Here is a 20,775-nt window from a genome sequence, read left to right as displayed (position 1 = left end):
GGAAAACTCACTACGGTTTGCTACCACTCCCAGTGAAAAAAGCTTTGCTGGAGCCAGCCGCTGACAGGTAAACTATTTTGTATTTTCTTCTCCTTGTCTTTAGTTGACTGATTAATTGATTGATTGATTATCCTCTTCTCACTCTGCATCCCCAGTTGCCTTGCTCTCCCTGCCCATGAAACCCCACTCTCCTTTTCCCATCCTTCCAACCTCTATGCCCCAGCCCCATCCCCTCATCCTTTACTTTGATCCCAGCTCTCTATGACAGGCCTTGCTTTCCCACCCTGGGCTTATCCACCCCTCCTAGCTGAATCCAGCCTTCCTCTCCTTCTATGCCTCTCTCCTCCCCCGCCCCCAACCTAGTGTTCTTTCCCCCCAAAATCCAGAAAATAGTGTGATGGGGCAAAAAAATATATCAATCAGTAGTATTTATTGAGCACTTTTTGTGTGCGGAGCACATAGTACTAAGATCCTGGGAGAGTACGATGCCACAGAGTTCATAAACATGATCCCTAGCCTCAAGGAACTTAGAGTCTAGAGTATTAGAAAATAATGATAACGATGGTATTTGTTAAGCGCTTACTCTATGCCATGCACTGTTCTAAGCACTGGGTTAGATACAGGTTGTCCCACGTGGGGCTCAGAGTCTTCATCCCCATTTTACAGATGAGGGAACTGAGGCACAGAGAAGTGAAGTGACTTGTCCAAAGTCACACAGCTGACACGTGGCAGAGCCGGGATTAGAACCCACATCCTCCGACTCCCAAGCCCGTGCTCTTTCCACTAAGCCATACAGCTCCACAGCTCTGAAACTAGAAGGTGGAGCCTTTTAGACTGTGAGCCCACTGTTGGGTAGGGACTGTCTCTATATGTTGCCAATTTGTACTTCCCAAGTGCTTAGTACAGTGCTCTGCACATAGTAAGCGCTCAATAAATACGATTGATGATGATGATGATGAGAACCGGACTTCCCCAGAATAGGGTAGAGCAAGTTTAAAAATAAATGCAAGGTGGGGGCAGGTAAGGAGTGAAAAGCAGGGGAGCATGGGACATATAAAAAAAAATAGTTTACCCAGGGACAACCGATTGCAACGGGGAGTTAGCCGAAGTGGCATTTCTCCTCAGTCGAACTACTATCTGGCAGTGAACCCTCCTGCTGATGGCCTCTGTGGGGTGGCCAACTGAATCCGTGGCTGGCTAGGAGCCAGCGACGAAGTGTTTCAAGTAGTACTGCAACCAATTCCACTTTGCAAGCTCTCACCACCTTCCCCGGTTCCTCACTTTCGGCCTATAGAAGGCCTTTAAAATGGAGTGAATTGCTTTAAGGGTGAAACGATTGCCCTCCCTTATTCTAGAATGGAGCAGCATTTGCTAACGTATTGGAAACATTTGGTCTCCTCCCTTAAAGAAGAAAATAAGAAGAAAATGTCTTTTGATGCCCCTCTTTATTTAACCAAACCATAAGGGTACAAACGTTACTTCTTTTCCTGAAATCCCTCCTCTTCCTCACAGGCTTCATCATCAGGAATTGGTTGCCTAAGCAATTTTCCCATATCAGTTCATTTCTCTTTTACGGAAGTCGTTTGTTCTGACGACTTCTGTTCTAGACTGTGAGCCCACTGTTGGGTAGGGACCGTCTCTATATGTTGCCAACTTATACTTCCCAAGCGCTTACTACAGTGCTCTGCACACAGTAAGTGCTCACTAAATACGGTTTATTGACAAATCAAATATATCAAATGGCGGTGGATGGAAAGGTGACCCTAGATAAATTGGTCAGTCAATCAATGATATTTAGTGAGTGATCACCGTGGTCAGAGCAGCTCAGAGGAGTGCAGTTCAAAAGAAATGGTGGACATATTCCCTGCCCACAAAGAAGAGGAAGGGGAAAGGGGAAGACAGACAATAAAATAAATCCCAGATAAGTACATAAATCCTATGGGGCTGAGGGTAGAATGAATAAAGCATAGAAATCTAAGTGCAAGGGTGATGCAGGAAGGCGAGAGAATAGGGGAAAGGAAAAGATAAAGAAAATTTAGTAGAAATTTGGTATTTTTTACAATAGAGAAACCTTCTTTTCAAAAGCTTAGAACAGTGCTTGGCACATGGTAAGCGCTTAACAAATACCATCATCATCATCATCATCATCATCAAAAGGAATCGTTCACCTTATGAAGGGGTCAAAAGTAGCACTTCAGAGACTCCAAGCCAAGGTTTCCAAGGCAGGCCAGGGCCTTTGCAATTTCCAGCCTAGTTTCACCCGAGAGAAGCCCAGTATTCTGCTCTCCATGGGCAAAAATCCACATGTTCAAACTAGTCGATTCCGGGGTGGGGGGGAAGTAATGATTCAGCTGTTAATAATTTAACTTAATAATTTGTATTTCAATTGTGTAAATGCAATCCGAGGCAAGCAATTCCATTTTTAAAATCTAGTAGCAACACAAATTGATTTCTGCTCCGGCTTGATTTAATAAGGGCATTGTAGTCCTACACAGCCTGTGTTGTAATAGAATCTGATGATAGAAGTTGGTGTGTTTCCTGTTTTTGGATGAATCTCTATAATGTGCTGATTATTACCATCATTAATCTTATTATTATTATTGACATAAATTCGTATAAACACAAATCGTACCAGGAACTAATAATCAAATTAGCTAGAGTTTCTAAGAAAAACTTGGAACAATAATTAGTTCTGAAAATTACCAACCCATTGAAAATCTCATGTTGTAAAAATGTGCAAGTGTTTCCACTTACATCGCCAACAATGCCTCATGAGCTTCATCTTTAGACACAATATACCGCTCCCTGGGGAAGAGTCCTTCAGTAACGATTCAGAATATTTATCATGTGTGTTCTGTTTTACTAGAACACAGTTGAGTTGGATTTTTCAACCTTTTTCTTCAGCTTTCATTGAAGAAATATGGCTTATAAAATTTTTCCAACCCCAAGACTAAAAGACAACATGAAAACAGTCATGCTTTCTGACTTAGTATGAGTTGAAATGTTTCTCCGAGAGATCTAAATTCCAGTTGTAGAGGTGATTACTGAATATCCCACAGAACCATCAAAAGATTTAATGACCTCACCCTACTTTCAATCAGTTAATCTATGGCATTTATTGGGGGCAATCTTTTCAAAGCACACTGTTCTTAAGGGCTTGAGTAATCTGCTCACACTGATTCCACTAGATATACTCAGTTTGTATGCGGAGTAATATGAGATTCTCCTGTAAATTTTGCTTTGTCTTATCTTATGTTGTTGAGTCGACCCAAAGCTACAACACGGACACATCTCTTGCAGAACGCCCCGCTCTCCAACTGCAATCATTGTGGTAGTGTATCCATAGAGTTTTCTTGGTAAAAATACAGAAGTGATTTACCATTTCCACCTTCTGCGCGGGAAATTCGAGTCTCCGCCTCGACTCTCTGCCCTGCCACTGCTGCCCAGCATGGGTGAGTTTTGACTTGGAGCAGATTGCCTTCCACTCACTAGCCACTGCCCAAGCTAGGAATGGAATGGATAGGCCTCTGCTTGACTCTCCCTCCCAAATCCGAGACTGGTAGGGTACTGAAAACTCTCCAGGTGTGATGCGAGAGGGGATAATCTTGCTTTACTTGGTTTAATTTCCCCTAATTCTAAAAAATAAAATTTTTTAATTAAACCACAAAAATATCGAACTCACTTTCTGGAATACCTAAGTAATGTCAAGCTTGAAGCTTGTAGCTATATTTCCTTTTTCTTATTTCTCAATCCAATTTCCTAATGAAAATCACTATCCTCACTGAAATAATAATAATAATAATAATGGTATTTGTTAAGCACTTACTATGTGCCAAGTTCTATTCTAAGCCCTGGAGTGGATTCAAGATAATTACGTTGTCCCACATGGGGCTCACAGTCTTAATCCCAATTTTACAGATAAGGTAACTGAGGCACAGAGAAGTTAAAGTCATTCATTCATTCATTCAATCGTATTGAGTGCTTACTGTGTGCAGAGCACTGTACTGAGTGCTTGGAAATTACAATTTGGCAACAGATACAGACAATCCCTACCCAACAATGGGCTCACAGTCTAGAAGGGGGAGACAGACAACGAAACAAAACAAGTAGATGGGTGTTAATACCATTAAAATAGATAAATAGAATTATAGATATATACACATCATTAATAAAATAGAGAAATAAATTTATAGAAATATACACAAGTGCTGTGCGGAGGGGAAGGGGGTAGAGCAGAGGGAGGGAGTAGGGGTGATGGGGAGGGGAGGAGGAGCAGAGGAAAAGGGGGGCTCAGTCTGGGAAGGCCTCCTGGAGGAGGTGAGCTCTCAGTAGGGCTTTGATGGGAGGAAGAGAGCTAGCCTGGTGGATGTGCGGAGGGAGGGCATTCCAGGCCAGGGGAAGGATGTGGGCTGGGGGTCGACGGCGGGACAGGTGACAATGAGGTACAGTGAGGAGGTTAGCGGCAGAGGAGCGGAGGGTGCGGGCTGGACTGGAGAAGGAGAGAAGGGAGGTGAGGTAGGAGGGGGCAAGGTGATGGACAGCCTTGAAGCCGAGAGTGAGGAGTTTTTGTTTGATTTGGGGGTTGACAGGCAACCACTGGAGATTTTTGAGGTGGGGAGTGATATGCCCAGAGCGTTTATGTACAAAGATAATCCAGGTAGCAGAGTGAAGTATAGACTGAAGGAGGGAAGACAGGAGAATGGGAGATCAGAGAGGAGGCTGATGCAATAATCCAGTCGGGATAGAGTGAGAGATTGTACCAACAAGGTAATGGTTTGGATGGAGAGGAAAGGGCAGATCTTGGTGATGCTGTGGAGGTGAGACTGGCAGGTTTTGGTGACAGATTGGATGTGTGGGGTGAATGAGAGAGTGGAGTCAAGGATGACATCAAGGTTGCGGGCTTGTGAGACGGGGAGGATGATAGTGCCGTCCACAGAGACAAAAAATCAGGGAGAGGACAGGGTTTGGGAGGGAAGATAAGGAGCTAAGTCTTGGACATGTTGAGTTTTAGGTGGCAGGCGGACATCCAGGTGGAGATATCCTGAAGGCAGGAGGAGATATGAGACTGGAGGGACGGAGAGAGAACAGGGGAGGAGATGTAGATTTGGACGTCATCTGCATAGAGATGATAGTTGAAGCCGTGGGAGAAAATGAGATCACCAAGCGAGTGAGTATAGATGGAGAACAGAAGGGGACCAAGAACTGACCCTTGAGGAATCCCTAGAGTAAGGAGCTGGGAAGGGGAGGAGGAGCCCGTGAAGACTGAGAATGTACGGCCAGAGAGATAAGAGAAGAACCAGGAGTCCATGAAGCCAAGTTTGGATAACGCGTTGAGGAGAAGGGGATGGTCATAGTGACTTGTCCAAAGTCACATAGCTGACAAGTAGCAGAGCCGGGATCAGAACCCATGACCTCTGAGTCCCAAGAACATGCTCCTTCTGCTAAGCCACACTGCTTCTCATAATAATAATAATAATAATAATAATAATAATAATAATAATAATAATATTTGTTAAGTGCTTACTATTTGCCAAGCACAGTTCTGAGCACCGGGGTAGATACAAGGCAACCAGGTTTTCCCACATGGAACTCACAGTCTCAATCCCCATTTTACAGATGAGTTATCGGAGGCACAGAGAAGTTAGATGACTTGCCCAAAGTCGCGCAGCTGACAAGTGGCAGAGCCGGGAATACAGCCCATGACCTCTGACTTCTAAACCCGTGCTCTTCCCACTAAGCCACACCGCTGCTTCTGAAAGCTTTGACAGACTGAAAGTTGACTTTTCAGTGTAACAGATGGGTGACCTGCATCTGGAATCAAACCTAAAGCTGCCCGGCCACTTCGAGGCCAGGGAAACGCTGCCGTATCCTGTCATCTCCTCCTGGCAAGAATGAGGGCAGAAATCCCAACAGGTGGGCCCAAATAGGGTCAGAGATGTGGACAGGGATTCCCAAGAGGCCACCCAAACCCCCAACACCCCTCCAGCCTCGGAATATCATAATAAGGTAGGGACTGTCTCTTTCTGTTGCCGACTTGTACTTCCCAAGAGCTCTGCACTCGGTAAGCGCTCAATAAATATGATTGAATGAATAAGGCTGGGAACAAAGTACAGATCGTACAGGTCAGTGGTGGCAAAATTTCTGTCCCTTGAAATCTGTGCCCTAGGCCAAGGGATTGTTGGCCTAGTGGAAAATCCACTGCTGCTTGAAAGGGATTTCTGGCCACGAGAATGGATCCTCTTTCGGTCTGCTGATTGGCTCGAGGCCACCCACGACTGACAGCGTTGCCAAGTTGACAGACAACTGATTTTGGGTCAGTGAGCCGCGGTGGAGCAATTACATTAGACTATATGAGGTCAGGAAAAAGACATAAAATTAATATGTGTGCTATAAATCGTAGAAATCGCTGTTAGTAGCAATTAGTACTTGCTCAATCTAAGTCTTTTGAAACAATAACCCAAGTGCACGCAGCAATCCAATGGCCCACTGATGTTTTTTCACCAGTTGCATATCATTCAAACGTCAGATTGAATATATACATATATTGTTATATATTTGCTAGGTAATGTACCAACATTATGTCCCGAAGAGAAGTCCAGATATTTTTTTTTTTTTGCAAATACATATCTACACTGCTGACTTGTATTTCCCAAGCACTTAGTACAGTGCTCTGCACACAGTAAACACTCAATAAATATGATTGATTGATTGAATGGATGAATACATCATTCATTCTGAAAGAGTCCATCCAATGTGCTCTTGAGAAATGACTTTTGGGATATGGGAAAAAAAATTAAATGGAAAATGCTAGTTATTCTTTGGTTTTGATTTTTTTTTCCTGTCATAAGCCTGTCCTGTGAGTCTTGATTGTGTCTGACATGAGCCTGGATCTTGAATTTCTCTTTTTCAGGGACAACTATGTTTTGCTCTGCGGGAATACTGCTGTATCCACCTTCTTGTCTTCAGCTAAAGTACCACAAGAAAGAGCACTGTGGCAATATGTCAGTGGCGACACCACAAAAATGCTTTTCCCTGTGGTATTTTGGTTTATATACAAGATAATTGTGGCCAGAAGAACCCTATTCTTGGAAAGAATACAGTTTTTCCATTTATATTCCTCCAAGTCATTGGGTACCCCTTCAAAGGTTAGCGGCTGGAGTCTCAGTCTCATTACAACTCATTATTTAAGATGAGCTTTATTTCACACTTCTGTTCAAATATTTCCCTAGAAATGTAAATATCTAGCTTTTAAAATGGCAGAAAAAGTGCCAGTTTGGGAACGTCAGTGGGAAACGACCATTTCCTCAAGTTTTGAAAAGCAGTTGGGAAGCTTAAATACTGCCATCCTTCTACAACATTTCTAGAAATCTTGGTCTTAACTGTCTGAGGTCACTCCTCTCCTTATTTCATCAGATACTTGATCTTTCAGGGATTGCCAGCAGGGAGATGGTTTGGTTATCAGAAACCCTTGCTCGTGTTTCTGCTTCCCTCTCTCTGGTAACACTGAGGATAACTTCAGGGTCTTCTAGGAGGACTAGGAAGGAAAGAGGGAATGAGGGAAGAAGGGAAGGATGCCGGGCAGAGTAGGGAGAAACTGGTAGAGTTGAACCCCAGGATAGGTTAGTTGTCTTATGCTGTCGAGTAGTCCCCGACCCGTAGCGATGCCGTGGACACATCTCTCTCAGAATGCCCCACGTCCATCTATAATCGTTCTGGTAGTGTATCCACAGATTTCTCTTGGTAAAAATACAGAAGTCGTTTATCACTGTCTCCTTCCGCGCTGTAAACTTTAGTGTCCACCCTCGACCCCTTCCCGTGCTGCTGCTGTTCAGCACAACTGCCCCTTAATCAATCAATCAATAGTATTTACTGAGTGGCACTGTACTTAACTGCTTGGGACAATTCAGTAGAGTAGAAGACATGATCTAAGACATCATTTCCTGCCCTCCAGAAGCTTACAGCTACTTGTCTCTTCTACCAGAATCTCCCACAACCTACTTGTCCCATCACCCCCATCGCATCAGGGGTCTCAGACACATCAAACACCTCCAGTGATCGGTATTAACTGACGGGAAATGCAATTGCCTGGCTATAAGTCCCATAGGCCCGGGCACACAGGCTGGTAAGGTATTCAATCAATCGTATTTATTGAGCACTTACTGTGTGCAGAGCACTGTACTAAGTGCTTGGGAAGTACAAGTTGGAAACATATAGAGATGGTCCGACCCAGTTTTGGTGGATCTCCCCTGCCACCTTACCTACTTCCCCTCCCCACAGCACCTGTATATATGTATATATGTTCGTACGTATTTATTACTCTATTTATTTTATTTGTACATATTTATTCTATTTATTGTATTTTGTTAATATGCTTTGTTTTGTTGTCTGTCTCCCCCTTCTAGACTCTGAGCCCGCTGTTGGGTAGGGACCGTCTCTATATGTTGCCAACTTGTACTTCCCAAGTGCTTAGTACAGTGCTCTGCACACAGTAAGCGTTCAATAAATACGATTGAATGAATGAATGAATGAATGTGGACATTACCCTATTTCACAGAGGCTTAGTGGGGGTTCTTATCCCCAAGACCATATATCCCAAAATGGAGGGTGGGAACCAGCCTTATCTCAGCTGCTTTCTTATGGCTTTCTTAATCAGGAAAGGGATTCAGCTGGTATTTTGCAATTACATACACAACACGGTCTTTTGGTAATTCCATTGAAATGAATTTTTTGCCCCACTTAAAGAATAGAATATACAGTAAATTAATACATATGATTTATGGAGAGATGTAATGTAAATATTTGATAGACTGACCATGTGAACAGCTGCTAAAATTGGAATTATCCATGTGAGTATGGAACGTGGCGGTCAGGACAATCCATCTTTTTTTCTGTATTTATAGGTTCTACATAGAATGGTTCAATTTAGCATGGAGTACTGTTTCTAATCCAGGTTAGATCTGTTACCATTAGATACATGTATATTTCCAAAACATCTTTATTAACAAATAATATTTGAAGATCCCCAGATTCCACAGTACTACATTCTTGGGTGTAAGATTGGAAGCTACTTTGAGGCTGTAAGGTCCTTCTTTAGATTGTAAGTTTTTAGAGAGCAGGGGGCATGTCTTCCCACTCTGTTGCACTGTACTCTCCAAAGCACTTATATAGCAACCTGCGTAAACTCTCAGTAAATACCATCACTGAATGATTTATTGATTGATATTACTATCTGAAGTACGACTTTCTCCCAGACTCTCTTCGCAACCATCAATATTGGTGACTTCTCATTTGATCATTTATATGTATTTCATTGCTCTTTTGCTCTCTTACCAATTAAGTTCACGCTATACTTAGTTCTACATCAGAAGGATCGGTTTTAACAAACCTCTGTATTAGGAAACACTGTAACCTTGAGTTCACAGTCTTTTGTTTTTCAAGAACTACTTTGAAGAAAACCTAAATATCAACTACCTAAGCACTTAGGTACTCATATCTCTGTCACATCTTCCAAGATTTGATCTCTAATACCTATTTCAACCCGCCAATTGTTTGGGTGTCTGTCTTTCCCACAAGACTGCAAGCACCCTGAGGGTAGGGATCATATCTACTAATTTTACTGCACACTTCCAAGAATTTAGTACACAGTAGGATACAACTGATTGATAGGTGATTGTTTTAAAAGCAAACAAACAGAAAAACTTTGGGATCAGATTCTGTCCTCTCTTCTTCTATGGGTATATCTTCTGAACAGAGAGTTGAAACCAAAGCACAACTAGTGACTGTGGGTAAGGTAAGAAAGTTGGGGACTAGCGGTCAAGCGGCAATAATTTATTCCAACTTCAAATAATAATAATTATTATTATGGTATTTGTTAAGCGCTTACTAGGTGCCAGGCACTGTTCTAAGTGCTGGGGTACATTCATTTTAATCAGGTGGGACACAGTCCCTGTCCCACAGTGGGCTCACACACTTAAAACCCATTTTTTACAGATGAGGTAACTGAGGCACAGAGAAGTTAAGTGTCTTGCCCAAGGTCACACAGCAGACATGGGGCAGAGGCAGGATTAGAACCCATGACCTTCTGATTTCCAGGCTGGTGCTCTAGCCTCTACACCATGCTGCTCCTGCTTTGAAGGAGAGGTAAATCCAAATGAGACCAACAAAAGCAAGTAAATCGGGAAGAAACTAATAGAAATGTTTTGCCTCACAGCCTCACCATTTGAATGGAAGATTAGAGGTTCAATTTAGTGAAGTGACTTTAGTGGAGCATCATTTTTTGGCAAGCGAGACAGGGTGTCCCTATCTGCCCTCCGTTAGTCTCCCAAATGTTAGTTAGCTGATCCAAATGGGCCTACGTTATGCTCAGCTGGAAACTCCCTCTGTGAGAGAGTAAAAGTGAAAGTGGTAGACCAACTCTATTTAAGTTAATTGGAATGGGAGAGCAAATCACTACATCCTACGCGATTTCACCTGCTAATTCCACTGGAAAGCGTGTCAAAAGGTAAGCAGAGCTCCCCAAAGACCTCAAGATCGAAATCCAAATCTTAAATATGTCATTTGTTGATTGGGTAATGATTGTTTGGAGCTGATTCACTGTTGTAGAAATGTCAGGAAGGGAAAGGAGCTATCTGTTTTATTAACTGCCAAAATATCAAGTAGCTTGTTTATTGCTAATTTGTGGATGGCAATAGCAGCATTTATGCTGCAGAACTGAGAGAGTATCGCTGTCGGCACAACATAGAAATCAATATGAAAAACATAGAAATCAATCAATCATAGAAAACCAACCCAGCTCCTCCACATGTCAGCTGTGTGACCTTGGGCAAGTCACTTAATTTCCCTGGGCCTCAGTTCCCTCATCTGTAAAATGGGGATTAAGACTGTGCGCCCCCCGTGGGATGACCTTGATCACCTTGTATTCCCCCCAGCGCTTAGAGCAGTGCTTGGCACATAGAAAGCGCTTAACAAATACCACCATTATTATTATTATTATTTTCTGGAATGCTCCTTTCCCAGTGGAAGATGTTAGGGAAGCAACGTGGCATGGTGGATAGAGCACGGGCTTAGGGGTCAGAAAGTCATGAGTTCCAATCTCAATTCTGCCACTTGTCTGCTGTGTGGTCTTGGGTAAGTCACTTCTCTGTGCTTCAGTTACCTCATCTGTAAAATGGGGATTAAAACTGATTTTCTTGTACCCACCCCAGTATTTAGTACAGTGCCTGGCACACAGTAGGTGCTTCATAAATACCACAGTTATGATTATTATGTATTTATTATGTATTGATTTTTTCTATTTTTTTTCCATTCCAATTTTAAATGACTCAAGAAATGGTCATTAGATGACTTCCTTTGGAATCACTCTAAACAATGGTATTCTGCTTCCTTGGTATTTACCCCTTTTAGTTCACTCTTCCCTTTCCCCCATCCTTGCTTTAAGACAAGCTATTTTACCTCTTCTGAGAAAAGACTCTCTGCAAATTCCAGGTCCAATTATCTTATCATTACTGGGCATAGTTTTATTCATCTAGTCGCATTTCTTCTGTGAAGTCATTCTTGTGGCTCTTGTTGGTTTATGAATTTCTACCCCTTGACAAATAGAATAAAATAGTGCGTTTTCTAGGTGAAATTTCAGGTGGCCTAATATCTGCAATTCTGTGTTTTGTTATATAAAATGGGAGAGAAAGCTTCCCCAAACAATATTCCATGCTTAATTTCCTTTTTCAAAATCTCATGGCCTCTTTGTCCCAGTTCAGTTTTCCTGCTCTAGACACAGCTATATTCCGCAGTGTGAAAATCAGTATGCTGTACATCCTCAGTTATGAATGTGCACTGTTTCCAAGGTGAATCTCATTGTTTTCCTTTTTTTTGTGTACATTTCTAATCATTTTTTTTTGCCTAGTCCTATTTACCTATAGTGGTATTTAGCACGTGACGCAATTGAATATTACTTACAAAATGTAATTAACATACACTGCTACCTCCCATTTCTGCTGGCATTCAAAGATATAAAAGAAGATATAATGAAAAAATCAAAGAAGATGTCCAACATCATGGCAGCTACGTTTGATACCACGTTAAAGTGATTAGCACCAAGGTAACATAAAAATACACAGACAAAATCTTATGTAACTATTGCTACTCTCATTAGAACTTAAGTCATAGCACCTAGGGCTATGGACTCATCAGATCTCCTGACCTAAGTAGGGTTGGGCCTTCTGAATTCATGCAAGGGAGATTTCCAAGGAAAATTAAGGAGCATAGGAAGGCATTAGGGTTTCAGGCTGCAACGTTTCTCTTTACCCGCAAGTATTGACTGAATGACCTGCAGGAGATTCACGAGTCTTGTCAGCTGGAGGTATCGTCTTCATATGAGGTAGGAAGATTATAAACAGTAGAAGGAAATTGAATCAAGAAGCCCATTGGACTCCCAAGAAGTCAGGCAGAGAGTTGGAACAACCGGGCATAAAGTTTCAGATCAACTCAGGTTAGATACACAGTGCTGTCCAATTTACATTATGGTTGTGAGTCCTAAGCTCTTTTCCAATCAATGTGTCATTTATTGAGCACTTACTGTGTGCAGAGCCCTATACTAACTGCTTAGGGGGGCAATGTAACTAAGTTGTTCCCTACTCAGAGAGATCTTATAGTCTAGAATGGGAGACAGATATTTAAATGTTATGGTTATGTACATAAGTGCTGTGGGGCTGAGGGTGGGGTGAATAACGGGAACAAATCCAAGTGCACAGATGGGAGAGGGAATAGAAGAAATGAGGGCTTAGTTGGGAAAGGCATTTTGCTTTAAATAAGGTTCTGAAGATGAGGCGAAGTAATGGCAGCAAATGAGTTCTCTAAGGGAGTAGGTATAGAGAGAAAATAGAAGGGGACCCAGAACTGAGCTTTGTGGGACTGCCACAGTTAGAAGATGGGAGGCAGAGGAGAAGTCTGTGAAACAGACTGAGAATGAGCAACCAGAGAAATAAGAGGAGACCCAGGAGAGGATAGTGTCAGTGATGCCAAGGTTAGATAATATAATAATGATGGCATCTATTAAGCACTTACTATGTGCTAAGCACTGTTCTAAGTGCTGGGGATGTTACAAGGTGATCAGGTTGTCCCACAGGGGGCTCACAGTCTTAATCCTCATTTTACAGATGAGCTAACTGAGGCACAGACAAGTTAAGTGACTTGCCCAAAGTCACACAGCTGACAATTGGCGGAGCTGGGATTTGAACCCATGGCCTCTGACTCTGAAGCCCGTGCTCTTCCCACTGAGCCACGCTTCCAGAAGAAGGGAGTGGTCCACACCGTCAAAGGCCGCTGAGAGGTCGAGGAGAATTAGAATGGAACAGAGTCCATTGGATTTGGTGAGAAGTAGATCACTGGTGACATTTGAAAGGGAGGTTTTGGTGGACTGAAGCCGGGGGGAACCCAGACTGAGTGGGGGTCGTCGAGGAGAGAATTGGAGGAAAAGTGAGGGCAGTGGGTTTAGATGACTCACTCGAGGAATGGTATGAGAGAGGTGGAGCAATAACCAGAAGGGGTCTTGTCAAGGGAGAGGGTTTTTTTAGGATAGGAGAGTCATGAGCATGTTTGAAACAGTGGGGAAAAAGGCATTGGAGTGTGAACAGTTGAAATATGACAGTCAAGAAGGGCAGAAAGAAGTGGGGAAGTGTTTTGATATGGTGTTGAAGGTTGGGATCAGAGGCGCAGGTTGAAGGGATAGATTCTGAGTGGAATTGGGATATCTTCTCTTGAGATATTTCTGGGAAAGATGGGAGAGGTCAAAAAAGGGCAGGAGTGGGGAAGGCCTGGAGAGGGGCGGGGGAGATTTGAGGCAGATCGCCCCTGAGAGTGTCAGTTTTCTCAATAGAGTAGGTGGCCAGGTCATTAGGGGGAAGAGACTCGGGAAGCTGGAGGACAGGGATTCGAGGAGGGAGTTAAACATCTGAAACAACTGATGAGGGCACTGGGAATGGGAGTCAATAAGGAAAGTGAAATAATGTTGCCGAGCAGAGGAGAGGACGGAGTTATAGCAGACAAGCATGAAGTTGAGGACGTAAGGGCTGTAGAGCTGAATGGGGAGGGGACTATCAGATGCTTAAAGTGCGCATATTCAAGTGCCCAGGAGACGCAGAAGGAAGAGGGAGCAGAGGGTTTAGTCGGGGAAGATCTTCTGGAGAAGATGGGATTACAGTAGGGCTCTGAAGGTGGAGTAAGTTGTGGTCTGTCATATAGAAAAGGGGAGGAAGTTCCAGAAGTGGGATGTAAGCAAGGGGTCAACAGTGAAATAGGAGAGACCGAGATACCACAAGTAAGTTGGCATTAAAAGTGCCAGCTTGGCTCAGTGGAAAGAGCCCGGGCTTGGGAATCAGCGGTCATGGGTTCGAATCCCAGCTCTGCCACTAAATAATAATAATAATGATGATGATGGTATTTGTTAAGCGCTTACTATGTGCAAAGTGCTGTTCTAAGCGCTGGGGAGGTTACAGGGTGAGCAGGTTGTCCCACGGGGGGCTCACAGTTTTCCCCATTTTACAGATGAGGTAACTGAGGCACAGAGAAGTGAAGTGACTTGCCCAAAGTCACACAGCTGACAGTCGGCGGAGCCGGGATTTGAACCCATGACCTCTGACTCCAAAGCCCATGTTCTTTCCACTGAGCCACGCTGCTTCTTGCCAGCTGTGCGACTTTGGGCAAGGCACGTCACTTCTCTGTGCCTCAGTTACCTCATCTGTAAAATGGGGGTGAAGACTATGAGCCCCCAGGCGACAACCTGATCACCTTGTAACCTCCCAAGTGCTTAGAACGGTGCTTTGCACATAGTAAGCACTTAATAAATGCCATCATTATTGTTATTCATAGTAGTAGGATATCAATAAGGTAGGGGAGGAGAGGAGAGTTGATTAAATGTTTAAAAGCTCATAGTAAGGAGAGTTTGTCTGATGCATAGGTGGATGGGCAGCACTGGAGGTTTTTGAGGAATGGGGAGACATGGGCTGAACTCTTTTTAAAAAGATGGCTGGGGCAGCAGAGTGAAATACAGACTAGAGTAGAGAGGATGGGAGGCAGGGAGGTCAGAAAGGAGGGAAACAGTGCTGAGATCAGGGTGGCCGCAGTTTCCTAAAAGCCAAGGAATCCCTCATTATAAGGAACCATTCCACAGCCGCATAAAGTGGACTCTTGAGATTCATAAGGTTAGCATAATGTTGGGAGAAATGATTGCCTAGGATAAGCAGCTGTGGAGGACAGAGCTTTTGTCGGATTCCTTCGGTTTTATACTTTCATTATAAATTCCCCTCCAGGAAGCCTGGGAGCCAAAATCCGATTCCTGAATGCATTTCCACAGATTAGAAGTCTGTGGAAAGCAGGAGGAGCAAGACCTCAACTGCTCAGCAAATGGATTTGTTCAAAACAGTTGTTCCAAACTGAAATGGTTTTCATGAGTACACAGGTGGCCTAATTCTACAGTTTACACTGTGTAGTAAATGGATGTTACCGAAGAGAACGTCTATTTTTTATGCTTAACAGTTAAGTTGGACTTTAACCTAGGGATAACTGCCCTTAAGCAAATTTTCTTTCTGCTTTGGGCTCTTTTCTGCCAACAACAGAACCCTGCAAAGCCCACCTAAACTGGCTCAATCCGATCTTTTTCCTCTCCTTATTCTTAAGGTTGCTGCTTACCCTCTCCCCCATCTAGGAACAACCCTGATAATTTCTGCCAAAGAAATGTCTGTTCCTCGGAACCATGCCCGATCTTGGGAGGGTGAAGGCAGTGTGAATGTTGGCTAAGAATTCCCTGCCTTCAAAACTAGCAGGGAGAGAGCAGATTGGCTGCCTTAAATTCAATGGTCAGGAGTTTCTTGCTGATGCAGGGAGGAACTGACAACTCTTGGAGGATTTCGAGGAATGGGGAAATGCGCAGAGCAATGTTTAGGAAAATGATCCAAGGAACAGAGTGAAATATGGTCTAGCAATCAATCATATTTATTGAGCACTTACTATGTGCCATACACTGAATTAAGCACTTGGGAGAGTACAACATAGAGTCCATAAACACTTTTTCTGACCAAAACAAGCTTACAGACTAGAAAGAATACAGACATTAATATAAAACAATTATGGATATGTATATAAGTGCTGTGGGGCTGAGGGACAGATGAATAAAGAGTGAAAATGCAAAGATGACAGAAGGGAATGGGAGAAGAGGAGATAAGGCTTTGTTGGGGAAGGTTGTCAACTCACTGTGGGCAGGGAGTGTGGTTATATTGTGCTATCCCAAGTGCTATTACAGTGCTTTGCACACAGTAAGCACTCAATAAACATGATTATTATTAGTAGTAATAATAATAACAATAAAAAGGCTTTTTAGGCAGGGAGATATCTGTCAGATATGAAGAGGGAGGTCATTCAGGTCAGAGGCAAGACATGAGTGAGAGTTTGGCAACAAGATAGATGAGATGAAAGTTTAGTAAATAGGTCAGATTTAGAGGAGCAAAGTGTGGGGGCTGGCTTGTAGTCGGAAATCAAGGAGGCATGATAATTGAGTGTTTTAAAGTCTTCCTTAAGTCAACAATCAATCCAGTGCTTGAGTTCTTGCATGGGGGGAATAATCCATCAGCCTTTCAAATCTTGCTGACCAACAATGATAGAGTCCTTGGGAAGATGTTGTTTAGACCTTGGGTGCCTCTATGGTATCTTTTTCTTATTTTGGGGGTGAAAGATGGCAATGGTGATTACGGCGATCTGGCATGATCGTTGTGCTTAAGTAAACCATCATTCTATTTACAATTCCAGATCCTCCATTTATCACTTTGACCCCCGTTGCCCACCTTCTGCATTCACCACTCAATGGAAACTGCCCTCTCTAAGGTCTCCTTCCTGCCAAATCCTACATATTCTATTCTAATCCTCCTAAACTTCTCCGCTACCTTCTTATATCATTTATTCATTCAGTCGTATTTATTGAGCACTTATTATGTTCAGAGTACTGTACTAAATGTTTCAGAGAGTACCATACAACAGTAAACAGTCACATTCCCTGCTCACAATGAGCTTACAGTCCAGGGGTGAGGGATACAGATACTAATATAAGTAAATAAATTGTAGATTTATACGTAAGTGCTGTGGAGCTGGGATGGGGGAAGAACAGAGGGAGCAAGTCAGGGTGTCGCAGAAGGGAGTGGGAGAATAGGAAAGGTGGGGTTTAGTCAGGAAGAGCCGCCTGGAGGAGATGTGCCTTCAATAAGACTTTGAAGAGGGGGAGAGTAATTCACTGTCGGATTTGAGCAGGGAGGCAGAATGTGGACAAGGGTTCAGTGGTGAGAATGAGGCATGGTTGAGAAGGTTAGAGGAACGAAATGTGTGGGCTCAGTTGTATTAGGAGAGTAGTGAGGTAAGTCAGGAGCAGGAGAAGGTGGTGGAGTGCTTTAAAGCCAGTGGTGAGGAGTTTTTGTTTGTTGCAGAAATGAATGGGCAACCACTGGAGTTGAGGAGTGAGAAAACATGTCCTGAACGTTTTTGTAGAACTATGATCCAGGACATAGGGTGAAATATGGACTGGAGTGGGGGGGAGGCAGGAAGCTGGGAGGTCAGCAAGGAGGCTGATGCTGTAATCCAGATGGGATAGGATGAGGGGTTGTAGTAATGTGGTAGCAATTTGGATAGAGTGGAAAGGGTGGATTTTAGTGATGTTGTGGAGGCGGGGCCAGCAGGATTTAATGATGGATCCTAGTGATCCTAGTGATGGATCCAGAGAAGCAGTGTGGCTCAGTGTAAAGAGCCCGGGCTTTGGAGTCAGAGGTCATGGGTTCAAATGCCGGCTCCACCAATTGTCAGCTGTGTGACTTTGGGCAAGTCACTTAACTCCTCTGGGCCTCAGTTACCTCATCTGTAAAATGGGGAGTAAGACTGTGAGCCCCACCTGGGACAAACTGATCACCTTGTATCCCCCAGTGCTTAGAACAGTGCTTTGCACATAGTAAGCACTTGGGAAGCAGCGTGGCTCAGTGGAAAGAGCCCAGACTTTGGAGTCAGAGTTCATGGGTTTGAATCCCGGCTCTGCCAATTGTCAGCTGTGTGACTTTGGGCAAGTCACTTCACTTCTCTGGGCCTCAGTTACCTCATCTGTAAAATGGGGAGTAAGACTGTGAGCCCCACCTGGGACAAACTGATCACCTTGTATCCCCCAGTGCTTAGAACAGTGCTTTGCACATAGTAAGCACTTGGGAAGCAGCGTGCTCAGTGGAAAGAGCCCAGACTTTGGAGTCAGAGTTCATGGGTTTGAATCCCGGCTCTGCCAATTGTCAGCTCTGTGACTTTGGGCAAGTAACTTCACTTCTCTGGGCCTCAGTTACCTCATGTGTAAAATGGGGATTAAGATTGTGAGCTCCTCGTGGGACAACCTGATCACCTTGTATCCCCCAGCGCTTAGAACAGTGCTTTGCATGTAGTAAGCGCTTAACAAATACCAACATTTTTTATTATTATTATTATGGATTGAATATGTGGGTGGAATGAGAGAGAGGAGTCAAGGATAAAGCCAAGGTTATGGGCTTGTTCATTCATTCATTCAATTGTATTTGTTGAGCCCTTACTGTGTGCAGAGCACTGTATTAAGCACTTGGGAAATACAAGTTGGCAACATATAGAGACAGTCCCTACCCAACAGCGGGCTCACAGTCTAGTGAGACAGTCTAGTGAGTCTAGTGTCTTGAGAGACAGGAAGGAGGGTGGTGGCGTCTACAGTGGTGGGGAAGGACAGGGTAGGAAGATATAAAGTTCACTTTTGGACATGTTGTTAAGTTGGAGGTGGTTGGAGGATGTCTTCAAGGCAAGAGGAAATGCTAGACTGCAGATAGGGAGGGAGTTCTGGGCTGGAGATGTCCATTTGGGCATCAACCTCGTAGAAGTGGTAGTTGAAGCCATACGAGGGAATGAATTCTCCAAGGGAGTAGGTGTAGATGGAGAACAGAAGAGGACACAGAAGGGAACACAGAAGAGGACACAGAAGGGAACCTTGAGGGACCCCCACATTTAGGATGTGGTTGGCAGGGGGACAGCCCGCGAAGGAGACTGAGAACGAACGGCCAGAGAGATAAGAGGAGAACCAGGAGAGGGCCGAGTCAGAGAAGCCAGGGTTGGATAACATTTCCAGGAGAATCAATCAATCAATCAATCAATCGTTGAATCAAATCAATCAATCGCAAGAAGAAGAGGGTGGTCAACGGTATCAAAGGCAGCTGAGAAGTTGAGGAGGATTAGGATATCCTTCCTTGCTGGCCTCCCTGCTTCCAGCCTCTCCCCACTCCAGTCCATACTTCACCCCGCTATCTGGATCATTTATCTACAAATTGTGCTGAGGCGATAATAAATGGTATTTGCTTAGCGTTTACTATGTGCCAAGCACTGTAATAATAATAATAATGATGGCATTTATTAAGCGTTTACTATGTGCAAAGCACTGTTCTAAGCGCTGGGGAGGTGACAAGGTGATCAGGTTGTCCCACGGGGGGCTCACAGTCTTAATCCCCATTTTACAGATGAGGTAACTGAGTCCTAAGGAAGTGAAGCGACTTGCCCAAAGTCACACAGCTGACAATTGGTGGAGCTGGAATTTGAACCCATGACCTCTGATTCCAAAGCCCGGGCTCTTTCCACTGAGCCATGCTGCTTCTCTAAGTAGATGCTGTAGTAGATGCTGGGGTATTCATTCAGTCAGTCATATTTGTTGAGCACTTACTGTTCACAGAGCACTGTACGAAGCACTTGGGAGAGTACAATAGAACAATAAACGGACATGTTCCCTGCCCGCAGTGAGCGATGCAGGATAATCTGGTCAGACAAAGTCCTTGTCCAACATGCGGCTCACAGTCTGAATACGTGAGAACAGATCATGAATCTCCGATTTATGGATGAGGAAACAGGCACAGAGAAGTTAAGCGACTTGCCCTACGTCACACAGCAGGAGAGTGGTGGAAACAGGATTACAACCCAGGTCTTTTGACTGAATGTGATGGCCGTCTCCTTCCCGGACTCCTGCTCTATGCCTGGCCTGGCCTGACTGTGGTGGTGGCCATCTGGGGAAGAAGAGACTGGCCAGGGACATGATGAGCACTTAGTACAGCGCTCGGCACACAATCAGCTCTCTATAAATACGACTGAATTAATTCAATTGTATTTATTGAGCGCTTACTGTGTGCAGAGCACTGTACTAAGCGCTTGACTGAATGAATAATGGGAAGCAGCAAGGCCCAGTGGCAACAGCCCGGGATTGGGAGTCAGAGGTCGTGGGTTCTAATCCCGGCTCTGCCCCTCATCTGCAGTGTGACCTGGGGCAAGTCACTTAACTTCTCTGTGCCTCAGTTACCTCATCTGTCAAACGGGGATTAAGAGGGTGAGCCTCATGGGGGACTGGGATTGTGTCCAACTTGATTAGCTTGTGTCTACCCCAGTGCTTAGAACAGTGCCTGGCACATAGTAAGCGCCTAACAAATACCAGTCTTCTAGATTGTGAGCCCGCTGGTGGGTAGGAACTGTCTCTATATGTTACCAATTTGTACTTCCCAAGCGCTTAGTACAGTGCTCTGCACACAGTAAGCGCTCAATAAATATGATTGAATGAATGAATGAATGATTAGCTTGTGTCTACCCCAGCGCTTAGAACAGTACCTGGCACATAGTAAGCGCTTAACAAATACCAGTCTTCTAGACTGTGAGCCCGCTGTTGGGTAGGGACCGTCTCTATATGTTGCCAACTTGTACTTCCCAAGCGCTTAG

General features: G+C 44.0%; 1 non-coding gene across 1 annotated transcript; it reads right to left on the bottom strand.

Moving 5' to 3' along the window:
* Positions 1-3,462: 3,462 nt before the first annotated feature.
* Positions 3,463-3,599, bottom strand: LOC119940449. Its single transcript, XR_005454926.1, has one exon. It is a non-coding gene; the product is annotated as a small nucleolar RNA SNORA7 (small nucleolar RNA).
* Positions 3,600-20,775: the final 17,176 nt, after the last annotated feature.

This window comes from Tachyglossus aculeatus, chromosome 18, assembly GCF_015852505.1.
Source record: "Tachyglossus aculeatus isolate mTacAcu1 chromosome 18, mTacAcu1.pri, whole genome shotgun sequence".
NCBI classification, from domain to species: Eukaryota; Metazoa; Chordata; class Mammalia; order Monotremata; family Tachyglossidae; genus Tachyglossus; species Tachyglossus aculeatus.
The sequence above is the reverse complement of the archived record's forward strand: the minus strand, read 5'-3'. Positions and strand labels throughout refer to the sequence as shown.